A 14,268-nucleotide genomic window follows, 5' to 3' on the forward strand; every position below is an offset into this window, starting at 1 on the left:
CAAACAAAGAGAAATGAGAGAAGATCCAAATAACTAATTAAAGAATGAAAGTGGGAACATTACCACTGATCTGGCAGAAATTAAAAGGGTTATAAGAGAATACTATGAACATTCATATGTCAACAAACTAGATAATCTAGAGGACATGAACAAATGCCTAGAAACTTAAACATAACCTGATCTGACTCAAGAAGAAATAAAAGATCTTAACAGACCTATAAAAGGAAAGAGATTGAATAAATAAAAACTTGCCAACAAGGAAAGGTCAAAGTCCACATTCCTTCAGGGAGAATTGTACCAAACAGTCAAACAAGAATTAACATCAATCCCTCCCAAACTCTTTGAAAAAAAGGAAGAGGTGGGAATTCTTTCTAAAGCATTCTGTGAGGCTAGTATTGTTCGGATACCCAAACCAAATAGAAACATCAAAAGAAAACAACAGAACAACTTCCCATATGAATATAGAAGAAAAAATCTCAACAAAACACTGGCAAATCAAATCAAACTATGTATATTATGAGGATTATACCCCATGGACAAGGGAGACTTATCCCCAGAATGCAGTGGTGGTTCAACATAAGAAAATTGGTCAGTATAGTAACACCATATTAAAAGAATGGAGGGGGAAATCCATGATAATTTCAACAGCACAGAGAAGGCTTCTGATGAAATCTACCATGATTTCATAATAAAATTGCTCAGAAAAATAGGAATAAAAGGTAACAATCACAACATGACAAATACAAAACCTCAAAGCTAACACCAGAGTCAATGTGAGAAACAATGAAAGCTTGCAATGAAAGAATGAAACCTGAGGTCAGGAACAAGACAAGGATGCTCACTTTTACCACCTCTATTCAAAATTATACTGGAAGTTGTAGCCAGGGTAATTAGGCAAAAAAAGAGAAAGGCATTCAAATCAGAAATGAAAAAGTAAAACTAGTATTATTCTCATATGATATGATCCTTCATACTGAAAATCCCAAAGAATCCACAAGAAAACTACTAGAGGAAATAAGTTCAGAAAAGTTGAATGGTATATGATAAAACTAAAAAAAAATCACTTTTGTTTTTCCATACCAGAAAAGAACAATCTGAAATGGGCATTAAAAATCAATTCCATTAGTTGCAACACCTACTCATAGGTTCAATGGCCTCACCCAGGCACTAACAAGTAGGGTAGGATGGACAACCACCATACCAAGGAACTGAGAGAGTCTACAAATGCAAGCAAGAAAGTCCCATCCATCAGGCATATGAGATTGAAGCCTCCTCTCAATTAGAGGTACGTGGGTATCAACATCCCAGAATCCTAAGGATTGGGGAGTAAAATATGGATGAGGATGAACTTTAAAAAAAATTTTTTTTAATTACATTCACTATAGTACCTAGAAGAATAAAATACCTGACAATAAATTTAAATAAAGAGATGAATGACCTATACACTGAAAACTGCAAAGCACTACCGAAAGAAACTAAAGATGACCTAAAGTTGATCCTCGAATTCATATGGAATAGCAAGGCACCAACTAGCCAAAACAATCTTTCAGAACTTTCTAACTATATAATAATCACACATAACCAGGATATCATCCCAAATTATACAACATAACATAAAAAGAACTAGAAAAAAACTCATCCGTTCTCCAGGGGAAGAAACAATCAGCAAATACAGTCCCAAATGAACCACAGAAGGAATTATCTGACAAAGCAGTCTCTGCTCAATGAGAAAGGTAAATCCCAGAATGAAAGAAAAGATAGTTCTCAACAAAAAAACATAAACAACAGAAAGATATAAAAGGAAATGTTAGACCTGTATATAAAATATCCAAAATTCAAGGAAAATTAGCAAGATGGCGACAGAGTAAGGAGCTCCTAGAGTCAGCTCCTGCTACAGGGCACATAGTAGTCACACAATCTAAAGCACCAGTTTGGGAGCTCCAGGACACCAGAAAAGCATCCTGCAACATCCTTGAAAGAATGGAAGTAAAGAGACTGCCCATATGCAATGAAGATTCATAAGTGGAGCACGCTATGCCCTGGAGGACAGTACCCATCCTCCACTGGAGGCACAAGCCACCTCAGGGGTGATTCTGCAGCTGGAATTTGAAGCTCCACTGCCCAAGAATGGGTAGGAAGATACGACTGGGCACTAGCTTCAACTACTGATTAGTAAATTTGGTGGGCTAAAGTATAAACTTTAGAATGGCTAAAATTTGAACCTGTCCAGGTCAGAAGAGGTTGGTATCCACCATTTTAATTCTGCCCCAGGCATGAAGGAGGCAGATGGACTGAAAATCCCAGGGCTGCTAGGGACCAACTTTTTTCCATCCAGATCAGACTGCAGTTCTAGCCTAAGCCCCAGCCCCAACTCCAACAGGGAGAAAGTTGGGGTGACCTTTGCCAGCCTCTCTGGAAAAACAGAGGCCACACTGAGGATTCCAGTAATCATCTGACACTGGTGGTGCAAGCCATCTCAGGAGCTCTTCTGTGGCTGGAACTGGAAGCTCTATTTCCCAAAAACAGGAAAGGAAGAGATGGTAGTCACTGATTTCAGCTACTAATTAGTAAATTCGGCTGGTTAAGTACAACCCTAAGAACAGCTTAAGTTTTAACTTATCCAAGTCAGAAAGAGGCCAGTAGACACCATTGCCCCCAGCATGAGATGAAGCTGGGCTACCTGAAAATCACACTGCTGGGAGGGACCAGCTTCTTTCATTCAGATCACCTTGCTGGACAAGCCTAGGCTTCAGCCCCACCTCTAACAGGGAGGAAGAAGGGGGGCCCTGCACCACCCTCTCCGGGTAACTACAGGTACATTCAGTGGGGAGACTGAATAGTGGGAACTCTACTGGGGCAACTACGGTCATTTTGGACATGTACAGCATAGATTTATGACCACACCTGCAGCTCCATCCCCCCATAGGCAGGAGAGAAAAGGACCTGAGGCTTCCTCAGTCTCTCTGGGTGACTATAATCAAGGCGTGCAAAACTTGGATTATTACATACAGCTGTGGCTCTGTCCCTACACCTGGAAAAGGAGAAAGTTGGGAGACGCTTCATCAGTCCCTGGGGAAATGAGCGCAACTTGAGACTTCACAGCTTACAACACCAACTACATCCTTGGCCCTACTGTACAATCAACAAGGGAGAAAAGGCAGGAAGCCCTAAACTAAAGACAAAACTGTACCCAGAATAAATACTTCTAGCAAGCCAGATGCGGAAACACCAACAAAAAACTGTAATCCACACGAAGAAACAAAGACATGGCCCAATTGAAGGAACAAGAAAAGCGTCCAGATGGCATAAAGGAGATAACTCCTTTAGACAACTAATTACAGATGTTCAAACAAACCACCTTAATAAATTCAATAAGACAGCTAAAGAGATTAAGGATATTAAGAAGATATTGGGGGAAGTGTACTTGGCCCAATGGATAGGGTGTCCACCTACCACATGGGAGGTCCATGGTTCAAACGCTGGGCCTCCTTGATCATTGTGGAACTGGCCCATGTGCAGTGCTGATGCACACAAGGAGTGCCTTGGCATGCAGGGGTATCCCCTGTATAGGGGAGCCCTATGTGCAAGGAGTGTGCCCTGTAAGGAGAGCTGCCCAGTGTGAAAGAAAGGGCAGCCTGCCCAAGAATGGTGCCATAAACACAGAGAGCTGATATGCAGTCACCCCTCGGGCTGAAGTGTGGTTTGCTGGCCTGGCGGGGGAGCAGCCGCGGCAGGCCAAGCCGCTGCCCCCATAATAGGGTGGCTGGTCGGACTCACCGCCACCCCTGAAGGGAGCTCGGCATGGGTGCAGAGTGCCCTCAGGTCTCCCCTTCTCGGCAGCCATGCTTCCGCGGCCGCCCCTCCTCCCGGATGGTGCCACACGATGCCTGTGGGGCGGCACCCTTCTTCTTCTTTCTCCCTGCACAGGCGCAGGGCGGAAAATTCCAGTCTGCCCTTTTCCCCTCCCCCGACAGCAGCAACAGCCAGGCGTGGGCGGAAAAATCCAGTCTGCCCTTTTCCCTCCCCCCGACAGCAGCAACAGCCAGGCGTGGGCGGGAAACTCAAGCCTGCCCTCCACCCCAGCAACAGCAGCCACCAATCCCTAAACCCTGCCCCTTCCCCCAGCAACAGCGACAGCCAATCCCTAACCACCACCCCTCCCCCATCCAGCACCTCCCACTGACCTTTCTCCGGCAACCAATCAGAACAGGGTGTGGCTTCGACCAATCAGCCTTCCCCAGCCCCTATAAAACTGTTGCCTCTCCCTCAATAAAGTGGACTTGCGTGTTTACCTTGTCTCCGTGGTAGTTCTTCTGCCGTGCGCCCTCCAGTCCTGAGAGCCCCCGACAAGGGCCTGGCCTCCCTTGTCCCCAGTTCGTCGCCTGCTTCTCCGGGCGACCCCGTCAGCCGAACCGCGCAACCCCTGTGAGACCGATTCCTCGTCTGCTGCCAGACCGACCCCTCGTCCCAAGCGGGACTGACCCCTCGTCCAGAGCTGGACCGACCCCTCGTCCGCAGCCAGACCCCACCTCTACCGACCGAGCAAACCGTCGCACTGATACAACAAAAAGATGACACAACAAAAAGAAACACAAATTCCGGGTGCCACTGATAAGGATAGAAGCAGTCACAGAAGAACACACAGTGAATGGACACAGAGAGCAGACAACTGGGGTGGGAGGGGGAATAAATAAATAAATCTTTAAGAAAAAAAGAAGACACTGGATGAGAACAAAGAAGAATTTGAAAGCATACATAGAAAAATATGAGATCATATGGGAATGAAAGGCACAATAAATAAAAATACACATGAATCATATAATAATAGATTTGAGGAGGCAGAAGGATTGGTGAGCTTGAAGTAATGGCCTTTGAAAGCAAACATAGAAAAGAACAGATGAAGAATGGAAAAAATTGAACAAGGTCTCAAGGAACTAAATGATAGCAAGAGACATGCAAAAATAAGTCATGGGTGTCCCAGAAGGAGAAGAGTAGAGAAAAAGGGCAGAAGGAATATTTGAAGAAATAATGGTAGAAAGTTGACCAAACCTATTGAAGGACATAGATATCCATGTCCAAGGACAACATATCACATCTGAATAAACCCAAGTAAACCAAATGAGACACATATTAATCAGAATGTCAAAATGCCAAAAACAAAGAAAGAATTCTGAGAGCAGCAAGAGAAAAGCAATGCATAACATATAAGGGATACCCAAAAAGATTAAATGTCCATTTTTCATCAGAAATCATGGATAGAAGAAGACAGTGATATTATATATTTAAGATACTGCAAGAGAAAAACTGCCAGAGAAGAATCTTATACCCAGCAAGATTGTCTTTAAATATTGAGGGCGAGTTTAGAATATTCACAGATAAAAAGAAATGGAGAGAATATATAACCAAGAGACCAGCTTTGCAGGAAATATTAAAGGGCATGTTCCAGCCGGAAAAGAAAAAAACAGGAAAGAGAGGTTTGGAAGAGAATCTAAAAATGAAGATTACATCAGTAAAAGTACCTGAAAGTATAAAAAGAGTGAAAATAAAACATGACAGATAAAACCCAAATACTTACAAATAAACACAACCAATACTGTAAAGCACTTGGATTCAGAAAATCACAACTCATTCCTAAAAGAAATGAAACCTAAATAGTTGGAAGAACATTCCATGCTCAAGGATGGGAAGACTAAATGTTACTAAGATTTCAATTCTACTCAAATCGATATACAGATTCAGTGCATTCCTGATAAAAATTCCACCAGCATTTTAAAAATAAATGCAGATTTCTTTGGAAGGGTAAGGGGTCCTGAAAAGCCAGGAAACATCTTAAAAAAAGAAAAGCAAAGTCAGAGAACTCTCACTTCTGCACTTTAAACCATATTACCTAGCTACAGTGGTTAAAAACAGCATGCTATTGGCATACAGACAGACACATAGAACAATGGAACTAAACTGATGGTTTCAAAAACAGACCCTCACATCTAGGGTCAAGAGATTTTTGACTAGCCTGACAAACCCACCCAGATCAGGCAGAACAAACCCTTCAACAAATGGTGCTGGGAGAATCGGATATCCATAGCTGAAGGAAGGAAAAAGTACCCCTATCTGAAAACTTATACAGAAGTTAACTCAAAGTGGAACAAAAATCTAAATATAAAATCAAGAACCATAAAGTTTCTAAAAGAAAATGTAGGAAAATATCTTCAAGACCTGGTGGTCAGTGGTGGATTCTTAAAGGAGATAAGAGCAGGGCTGAGATGGACTACTGATTGCGGTCACCCCTCGGGCTGAAGTGTGGTTTGCTCTCCTGGCGGGGGGGCAGCCGCGGCAGGCCAAGCCGCTGCCCCCATAATAGGGTGGCTGGTCGGACTCACCGCCACCCCTGAAGGAAGCTCGGCATGGGCGCAGAGTGCCCTCGGGTCTCCCCTTCTCGGCAGCCGTGCTTCCGCGGCCACCCCTCCTCCCAGATGGCGCCACCCGATGCCTTGTGGGGCGGCACCCTTCTTCTTCTTTCTCCCTGCGCAGGCGCAGGGCGGAAAATTCCAGTCTGCCCTTTTCCCCTCCCCCGACAGCAGCAACAGCCAGGCGTGGGCGGAAAAATCCAGTCTGCCCTTTTCCCTCCCCCCGACAGCAGCAACAGCCAGGCGTGGGCGGGAAACTCAAGTCTGCCCTCCACCCCAGCAACAGCAGCCACCAATCCCTAAACCCTGCCCCTTCCCCCAGCAACAGCGACAGCCAATCCCTAACCACCACCCCTCCCCCGTCCAGTACCGCCCACTGACCTTTCGCCAGCAACCAATCAGAACAGGGTGTGGCTTCGACCAATCAGCCTTCCCCAGCCCCTATAAAACTGTTGCCTCTCCCTCAATAAAGTGGACTTGCGTGTTTACCTTGTCTCCGCGGTAGTTTTTCTGCCGTGCGCCCTCCAGTCCTGAGAGCCCCCGACAAGGGCCTGGCCTCCCTTGTCCCCAGTTCGTCGCCTGCTTCTCCGGGTGACCCCTTCGTCGCCTGCTTCGCCGGGCGACCCCTTCGTCGCCGGCTTCGCCGGGCGACCCCGTCAGCCGAACCGCGCAACCCCTTGTGAGACCGATCCCTCGTCTGCTGCCGGACCGACCCCTCGTCCCAAGTGGGACCGACTCCTCATCCCAAGTGGGACCAACCCCTCGTCCAGAGCTGGACCGACCCCTCGTCTGCAGCCAGACCCCACCTCTACCGACCGAGCAAGCCACCGCAGTTGGCGCCCAACGTGGGGCAAGGCAACTCCACCACAGCCTCATTCCATAACCTGGCGCCCCCCCTCCTCTCTTCTCACCGTGGGACTTCTCTCGTGCAACATTGCTGCTACCTGAGCCTTGGCTACCTCATATGATCCACGGCAGTCTGGGAGAATCGCTGGATGGCTTTCTCCTTCCATGTCGGGGGCTTATACTGACCCGCTATGATTAAGAGGAGCCTTGGATTTCTCGGGAGCACGCGCTTGCACGTCTGAAGTAACCCTACCGCAGCCCTACGCCCTCCTCTCTTCTCACCCCTATCTTTTAGCTCTGCATTGCTGCTCCTGAACCTTGGTGACCTCATACGATCCACAGCGGTCTGGGAGAATCGCTGGATGGCTTTCTCCTTCCATGTCGGGGGCTTATACCGACCCGCTATGATTAAGAGGTGCCAATAAAACTCTCAGGAGAGCGTGCCTGAGCACCTCCACCCCTGCCTTCACCTCTGCCTCCTCCCCTCTGCGCTTGCTCCCCTTTGCCTTGCTCCACTGCTTGTCGTCCCGCCCTCCCCTCGTCGGGGCCTTCTCTTGGCCCGCGACCACCGTCGGAGCCCCACCGGCTCCGACCCCTCGTCTCACCGCGCACCTCGGCTCCCATCGCCGCGCTCTCAAGGTAAGGGCCCCTTTTCTTATCGGCTCCAAAAGGCCATTAGCAATGGGTAACATCCTATCTGCTAAGCAAGCCCCGCAAGTTCGGGCTCTCGCCGGTCTCCTAGACACTCACCGGTGTAAGATCTCTTTCAAACAGTTTCAAGTATATTGGGACCTTCTTCTCCCCTTTAATCCATGGCTTACCATGTGTCAGCTTTGGGACCCGGACACCTATACTCGCCTTATAGATAGGGTCACTTTTGCTGTGGAGCAGGAAGGTAAAAGATTCCCTCCTGGCTTATTACAAGCAACATGAAGTCCAGAAGAAATCTTGAAGGGTATAATCTATGATATGCTATATAAAAAAGGATTTAAAAGCAGCTATACCAAGAAAGTAAGAATTATGAGTCAACTGTAAATAAATTATATACTTCTGTTAATGTGTTGTAATTGTTCTGTGTTTGTCTCTCTGTTCGTTCAATGTCAACATATATTGTGATACCTCCGGATGGTAAATATAAATTACTAGAAATCTTTAAAAGAGCTCTATTCAAATGGCCAAAAATTAAATAAGCGCTTATATTAATACTTAAGTTTATTATATTAATACATAAGTTTAAATGTTAATAAGATATCTACAATTTAAAAAAATTGTAAGTCTTAATTAACAAAATTAACTGTACGTCTTCATAAAAAGTTGTTCTTGCCTAGATTAAAATGAATAACTCATTTTTCTTCACAGGATAATATAAAGAATGTAAAACTTATATGAATATTAAAAAGGTTAAAAGTTTGTAAAAATGCTAACGGAAATGTAATAAGTTTTGCAAAAGGACGTATTTTGTCCTAAAGTAGGATGGCTAATTTTTCATAAACTCTTGAAACTTAATTTGCATGTGGCAAGTGTAAAAGGTATTGTGATAACTTTACGTAAGGGAATGTGTTCTGTAAAGATAAAATTTATCTTCAATAGCTTACATTAAGGTATTAAATGGCTAATTCCAAAAGGTCATTCTTAAATATATATATATATAAAAAACTGAATTGATGATAATAATAATAAAAGGTAATTTTATAACAGGAAAGATCAACAGCAACCAAGCTCCCCTGCCAACTTGCTTTTAGGAAACGGTTTCTAATATTGCATGTTACTAAGTATTTAAAGAAAAGTTATTCTTAAGGAAACAGAAGATGATTTTGTCTTTGCAGCCATTGTCTATTTAGCAACACCCCTCGCTATCGGCCTAGCCTCTGTTGCGCCGGACGATTGGAACCTTAAACAAAGACTCCTCCTCACTGTCATCTTCCTATCTATCGTTACTATATTTACTGCCCTCATTCTCCTTCGTTTATAAAGCAGTCTCCTACAAACCACAAAGCTTCTGTCTTAAACATACCATTCTCAACCCTATCCTCTAAATGATCTTCTCACTTCCCCCACAGCCTTTAATACTTTATTTCTTCCTCATAACCTTTGCTTTCTTGATAATATTTTCCGCCATCTGTCTAGCCGCTACCGCCCCAGAAGATTGGAACCTCGGCCAACGAATTCTACTCTCCATCGCCTTTCTGTTTATTATCCTCTTTTAACTAGCAGATGGACCTTATAGCCACCGAGATCAACGAGAATTGGACATTGGCCACCCTTGCTTGCAACGGCAAGATACCGCCCCCTAAATTGTACATTTATATCCCCGTCATACTCACCTCCCTCTTCAGCCCCGCTTCCCTCATTGCTTACTGCCTCTTGGGCCTCGGCTACTTGTTGCTGCTGCCATCCTGGCCCTTATTTGAAAAGAAGGGGGAAATGCGGTCACCCCTCAGGCTGAAGTGTGGTTTGCTCTCCTGGCGGGGGGGCAGCCGCGGCAGGCCAAGCCGCTGCCCCCATAATAGGGTGGCTGGTCGGACTCACCGCCACCCCTGAAGGAAGCTCGGCATGGGCGCAGAGTGCCCTCGGGTCTCCCCTTCTCGGCAGCCGTGCTTCCGCGGCCACCCCTCCTCCCAGATGGCGCCACCCGATGCCTTGTGGCGCGGCACCCTTCTTCTTTCTCCCTGCGCAGGCGCAGGGCAGAAAATTCCAGTCTGCCCTTTTCCCCTCCCCCGACAGCAGCAACAGCCAGGCGTGGGCGGAAAAATCCAGTCTGCCCTTTTCCCTCCCCCCGACAGCAGCAACAGCCAGGCGTGGGCGGGAAACTCAAGCCTGCCCTCCACCCCAGCAACAGCAGCCACCAATCCCTAAACCCTGCCCCTTCCCCCAGCAACAGCGACAGCCAATCCCTAACCACCACCCCTCCCCCGTCCAGTACCGCCCACTGACCTTTCGCCAGCAACCAATCAGAACAGGGTGTGGCTTCGACCAATCAGCCTTCCCCAGCCCCTATAAAACTGTTGCCTCTCCCTCAATAAAGTGGACTTGCGTGTTTACCTTGTCTCCGCGGTAGTTTTTCTGCCATGCGCCCTCCAGTCCTGAGAGCCCCCGACAAGGGCCTGGCCTCCCTTGTCCCCAGTTCATCGCCTGCTTCGCCGGGCGACCCCATCAGCCAAACCGCACAACCCCTTTTGAGACCGATCCCTCGTCTGCTGCCGGACCGACCCCTCGTCCCAAGTGGGACCGGCCCCTCGTCCTAAGTGGGACCGACCCCTCGTCCAGAGCTGGACCGACCCCTCGTCTGCAGCCAGACCCCACCTCTACCGACCGAGCAACTGATGTTTAATAGAAGTTGTAGAAGTTTGTAGAAGTTGTAATTAACCTTACTGTAAAAGCATGGAAATGTATAGGGTTGATGGTAACATATTATAATGAGTAACAATTGGTGTATAATGGGAATGTGGCTGAAAACTGTAGTCTAGGGATGTACATGTCAATTCACAGAAAGTTAGAGAATATTCTAGGGAATGCATAACACAGAAAACACATAGGTGGATGAGAATTGTGGTTGATGGTACAGATGCAAGAGTGTCCTCTGTGAACTAGAGTGGATATACATCACTATTGCAGGGTGGTGAGAATGTGGGAGAAGCATGGGAAAGATACAACTGGAATGGCCTATGGACTGTGGTTAACAGTAATAATGTAATATTCATGCATCTACACCAAAGATGTACTGTGTTGATAATGGGGGAGTATGGAAAAAGTGTGCCAAATGTAAGCTATGGACCTGGTAATAATCTGATTGTATTATCTCATATTCTAACAAATGTGCCACCACAATGTAGTGTATTCATAGAGGGGTCTCGTATGGGAATTCTGCACAGGCACATGACTTTTGGTAAGTTTACAGCTTCTGTCATAAAAAATATTTTAAAAGTAATAATAGGATATGTTGGAGGAATAACATACCAAATGTAAGATAAGGACTATAGTTAGTAGTAAGATTTTGACAATATTCTTTCATAATTTGAACAAATGTCTCATAACAGTGCAAGGTGTTGGTGGTGGGTTGATGTATGGGACCCCGTATGATGTTATGCATGTTTGCTTTGTAAGTTCACAACTTTGACTCTATACATTGTTTATATATGTTCACATATAAATCATATAAAAATAATAATAAAGTGGGTTTGGGGAAAAATACACCAAATGTAAGATACTTTGGTTAGTAGTGATATATATATATATATATATATTTTAAGATTTATTTATTTCTCTCCCCTTTCCCCTCCCCTGCCAGTTGTCTGTTCTCTGTGTTCATTCACTATGTGTAATTCTGTGACCACTTCTACCCTTATCAGCAGCATCGGGAATCTGTGTTTCTTTTTGTTGCATCATCTTGCTATGTCAGGTCTCTGTGTGTGTGGTGCCATTCTTGGGTGGGCTGCACTTTCTTTCATGCTGGGTGGCTCTCCTTATGGAGCACACTCCTTGTGTGTGTGGCTCCCCTATGTGGGGGGCACACCTGCATGGCTCAGCACTCCTTGCACGCATCAGCACTGCACATGGGCCAGCTCCACAATGGTCAAGGAGGCATGGGATTTGAACTGCAGGCCTCCCATGTGGTAGGTGGAAGACCTATCCATTGGGACAAGTCCACTTTCCAATAGTGATATTTTGAGGATGCTCTTTAATCAATTAGTTATAAATGTTTCACAATGTAAGGCATTGGTGGTAGAGTGAAGTATACGAGCCCTGTATGATGTTATATATGTTTGTTTTGCAAGTTCACAACTATTACTATACGCTTATTGTTAACATATTTTGTGTATAAGTGATATACTTCAATAAATGAACAATAATCCACAACCACTCAACCTATCTGCAGGCTTGGTTTCCCACTGTCTTCTAACCTTGGGGTCACCCTGATGAACACCCATCCCTGTCCCTGCTACTGCTCTGTGGGCCTCCCACTGGCCACAGGGCCACCTTCTTCCCATCTGACCAGGCCCTTCAGACAACACCAGTGGCAGCACTGCCTCAGCCACAGGCACCCCCAGCCGGCCCACACTAGAGTCCTACAACCCCACCTGAATATGTAAAGACCCCTTTAACCCTACAGCCACCCCCCAGTCCCTATTTGGAGTTCCTGGTGGGCAGCCTTATGGAGCCATCAGCTCTGACCATTGTTTCTACTTTGCCACCTGGCAACTCTCACCTCACCCTCTACTCAAGACCAGCCACCCCTGGGCAGCACCAGTTAGCTTCAGGGGATTGATACAAGTTCCACCTTAGGCACCCATTCCAGGATCCAGCTGCCCTGTGGGTCCACACTCACTGCATTCTCCTCTGGCACAGCCAATGCCTCTGGCTTTGCAACTGCCACCAGCGTGCTCTGTGCTGTGACCAATTTCAAGCCCAACATGAGGCACTGATGCTCAGCATTTGACAGCACCACCCCAGCTGGCTCCAGGTTGGGGGTTTCAGCAGCACTACGAGCTCTGGGAGCCAAGTGAAGGTCACAGATCTGTGCTCCAGCATTCAAACATTGAGTGTAAGAGCAGACATGAGTAGGGTCCCACACCACAAATGGCTATGGGGTAAGCTTAGGCCTGAAGCCCTGGGGCCCTGGAGCCAGAGCACCCCTATAGTCACTGTGGCAGCCAGCACCCCTGAGAGGAACCCTGTGTTTGGAGGCACTAATATCCCTACAAGCTGCTTGATACCCAAGGGCCTGCTCTGGCAGGGCCCCCTTACTTCTGGTAGAGGGCCCAGCACCTCTTGGAGTCATACTGAATTTACATGCAAGTCCATCCTGAATTTTATTCCCACCAACCCACTAGGAGCAGCCTTGCCTTCAGGGTTCTGACATCACAAGGCAGTTCTTTGCATAAGACAGAACTGTGGGCCCTCAGCCCATTCACTTCTCTCCAGGTGGGGCTCCACCATCTCAGGGTCTAAGAGGAGAATGCCAGCCCGAGGGAGTGGAACCTTAACAGCAGCCTTGGGAAGCAGATGGGGATCAAGCAGTTGGGCTCCCATCTACCATATAGAAGGTCCAGGCTTTGATACCCAGGGCCCCCTGGTGAAGGCAAACTGGCCCATGTGGCAAGGTGGCCCATGTGGAGTGCTGCCCCATGCAGGAGAGCTGCACCAGGTAGGAGTGCTGGCCCATGCGGAGAGCTGGTGCAGCAAGATGAGGCAACAAAATAAGACAGAGAGGAGAGACAATAAGAGACATAGCAAATCAGGGAGCTGAGGTAGCACAATAGAATGATCACTTCTCTCACACTCTGGAAGGTCCCAGAATTGGTTCCCAGAGCTGCCTAATGAGAATACAAGCAGACACAGAAGAATGCAGAGTGAATGGACACAGAGAGCAGACAAGGGGGGGGGGGATAAATAAAATAAATTTTTAAAAAAAGAAGCAGCCTTGTCCACTTTCCTGCAGGCTGGATTGGGGGTTGCCCAGTTTAAATGTGTTATACAAATCAACCCCTATAATTTTCACTCCTAGAGCCAGCTGGAGACCCAGAGATAAAGGTTTCCATTTCCTCTGTACTCCCTGCAGGTTTCTTCCTGAAGTTGGGGGTTTGGGCTGTCATCTGGTAGGATCCCAGCAGCCAGGTTACTCAGACAGGAGAAGAGGCCTCAGCCTGTCCCCTCCAGGCCTGGAGCTGGTTGAGTCCACTGCTGCCCACAGGTGAATCCTGCCCTTCCCACTGCCTTGTCAAGCTTCCAGATGTTTTATAAATAAAATCTGATTCTTTTTCTTTTCCATAATATATCTCTGCTCTGTGAATTAAGTATAGAAAAGCCATTGACTGGAACAACTATAGACAGATGAAGCCAGGCTTAACCCTTTAAAGTTCCTGATGTCCCAGCAAAAAGCAGCAAAATAAATGAAACCTGAGTATGAAGCCTGACACATAAATATTAAAAATGTGCTTGGACTTTAATGTCCAGGAGTACAATATATAGTGGATCCAGGAAAAGGATAGATGGGGTGCCCAGGGTAAAAGAGAGCCAG

The sequence above is a fragment of the Dasypus novemcinctus genome, assembly GCF_030445035.2.
Source record: "Dasypus novemcinctus isolate mDasNov1 chromosome 8 unlocalized genomic scaffold, mDasNov1.1.hap2 SUPER_8_unloc_1, whole genome shotgun sequence".
In the NCBI taxonomy this organism is placed as follows: Eukaryota; Metazoa; Chordata; class Mammalia; order Cingulata; family Dasypodidae; genus Dasypus; species Dasypus novemcinctus.